At 47.7% G+C, this 2,848-nt stretch overlaps 1 pseudogene; it reads left to right on the forward strand.

The window, feature by feature from the left end:
- The first annotated feature begins 1,073 nt into the window (after positions 1-1,073).
- LOC127337297 (small nucleolar RNA Z247) lies at positions 1,074-1,155 on the forward strand (annotated as a pseudogene).
- Positions 1,156-2,848: the final 1,693 nt, after the last annotated feature.

The raw sequence follows: 2,848 nt of genomic DNA on the forward strand, positions 1-2,848 counted from the left end.
TTCCAAGGGAACAGTAGAAACACTAGTGGAGAGAGGATATGGTAACTGGTGGCTCTTAGCTTGCTGACATGGATCACATATGTAAGGATTTATTTCGGGTGTATAAGGGAGATTATTTTTCCTAAGAACTTGTTGAACAATAAAAGATGAAGGATGCCCTAGACGACGATGCCATGTAGATGAAGAAGGCTTGGTGGTGATGAAGGCGTGCTTAGATGATCCCGTGGAGACAGGTACGACGTCTTCCACGACGTCTTGCCTAGATTCGATCTCTGGAAGAAAAAAACCACCCGGCTGTGATCCAGATCGCTGCTGCAGGACCCAGACCTCACCCAGCCGCGATTCCCTTCCCGATCGCCGCTGCAGGACCCACAGAACCCAGCCACGATTGCCTTCCGATTGTCGCTGCAGGACCTACAGAACACGGCCACGATCCTGTTCCGATCGTTGTTGAAGAACCAGACTCAACCCGACCGATCCCCTTCCGATCGTTGCTGTAGGACAAGACAACACCCGGCTGCGATCTCTGTCATCGCTGCTGCAGGATCTCCAAAACCACTCGGCTACAACTCATCTCGATGGCTTCGTCTTCCTCAGCTTCTGCGATGGCGAGTCTAGGAGCGGCCCTTGGTTCCCCTCCCACGGAAAAATTAACCAGAGACAACCACTTGTTTTGGAAGACGCAGGTTCTTCCGGCACTCCGGGGAGCGCAAGTCATGGGGCTTCTTGACGGCTCCGACAAGGCCCCGGCTGAACATCTTGAGGTAGAGGATGCAGAAAAGGTGAAGAAAACTGTCCCCAATCCAGCCTATGAGGTGTGGCTTGCGCGAGATCAAACCGTTCTGGGATATCTAGTCAAAGGCATGTCGCCGCATCTTCTCGCACAAGTTGTTGGCCTTGAGCACACTTCTGAAGTCTGGGCTACCGTGTAGGGTATTTTTTCCTCGCAATCCCGAGCTCGAGTAAACATGCTGCGAGGTGCCCTCTCTAACACCAAGAAACTTGATCATACAGCCGCTCAATATATTGCCAAGATGAAAGGTTTTGTGTCAGAACTCGCTGCCGCTGGAAAACATGTTGATGATGATGAGCTCAAAGGATATATACTCAATGGTTTAGATGGTGATTACAACCCGCTTGTTGCCTCAATCAACGCTGTTCCTTCCACCTCTCTCAATGATATGTGTGCACAGTTAGAAGCCTATGATTCTCGTCAGTCAATGTTGTCTGAAACTGGACAAGGTATGGGGTCGTTTCAGACTTCTGCCAATAATGCCTCACGTCGCCCTTACTACCCCAGCCGCCCGTCCTCCCCTCCGCGTGGTGGCAATAGTCGCCAGGACCAGGAGCACCGTGATGGTGGAAATTATAGGCGTCGCGATGATGGTGATTTTCGGCGCCGTGATGATGGTGACTTTCGGCGCCGCAATGATGGTGGTTACCGGCGTCAAGAGCGTCGTGATGATGATGGCTATAGACGCCAAGAGCGCCGTGGCCAAGGCCAAGGGTGTGGTGCCCCTCAAGGTGGACGCGGCCGTGGTCGCACCCCCTCCCCATATCAAGATGTGGAATGCCAGATTTGCAAGAAGCACAGTCACCCCGCAAATGAGTGTTGGTGGCGCTATGCTGACAGAGATGCTGATAATTCTCGCACTCAAGAAAAGGGAGCATATGGTATTGACACAAATTGGTACATGGATAGCGGTGCTACAGATCATATCACTAGTGAGCTGAATAAGTTGCATACACATGACATCTACAGGGGGCGTGATCAAGTCCACAACGCTGGTGGTCAAGGTATGAATATTCAGCATGTTGGTCATTCATTATTGCACACGCCTCATAGCTCTCTTCATCTTCGCAATATCTTACATGTTCCAAGTGCCACCAAAAAATTGCTATCTACACACAAAATTGCCTTAGACAATAATGCTTTTGTTGAATTTCACCCTTTCTTCTTTTTAATCAAGGACCAGGCCACCCAGGAAATAATGTTTAGAGGTCCGTGCCATGATGGTCTCTATCCTCTGATACCATGTTGGTGTTTTGGGAGGAACGATGACCCTGATCGGGGCCTCGGTTACGTGTTTATACGAGGTGGAAAAAGCCCCCACCGTGGCGTACAAGAATACGGATTGGTCGGTGGCCAATACGTACAGGATATGAATTACAACTCTAACATTCATGTCTACATCGTACGGGCGTGCATCATGCATCAGAGAGACAGAGACTGTCTGAGTCGTCACAACCTGAAATTTGTGCGTGCAACTCATTTTTTGGATGCAAACAAGAAGTTAGATTTGTTCTGCATAGTTGTAGATGAAACAATATGTGTAGCTTAATTTTTCAGGTGTTGTCCTGGTGGTGGTTGTATTACTGTGCCTAGGCTGTGATACTGTAGCGGGACTTTTATTTCTTAGTTTCATTTTTCTCTTTTTTGGCTGTGTGCATCCGTAATGTTTTAGGCCATTGCGTGGTTGCAGAGACTGGATGTAATTGTATCCTTTCGATATTAATATATTCCCTTTATCGAAAAACTCCTCCAGAAATTTGTTAACAAAACATATAGTTGAAAATTGGGCTCCGAAACCCAAATGTTGAACTCAAATATTCATTGATTTGTTTTGCTATTTCATGTGCTTCTACTAATTGCACCCGATCGTAGAAAACCTAAAGCTAGAATGATCACACGTTAGTCTTACAATAGGGCCGGACTCTGTCCAATGTCGAGCTATGAGTCTATGACATGGGAGGAGGAAGAGGCGAGTCTTAAAATTGACTCTCTTTCAGAATTTTTCTCTTATTTCCCAATCGGCACGAATGCACACAATCTCTAGTTTTACGGACT

This window comes from Lolium perenne, chromosome 2 (assembly GCF_019359855.2).
Source record: "Lolium perenne isolate Kyuss_39 chromosome 2, Kyuss_2.0, whole genome shotgun sequence".
NCBI lineage: Eukaryota > Viridiplantae > Streptophyta > Magnoliopsida > Poales > Poaceae > Lolium > Lolium perenne.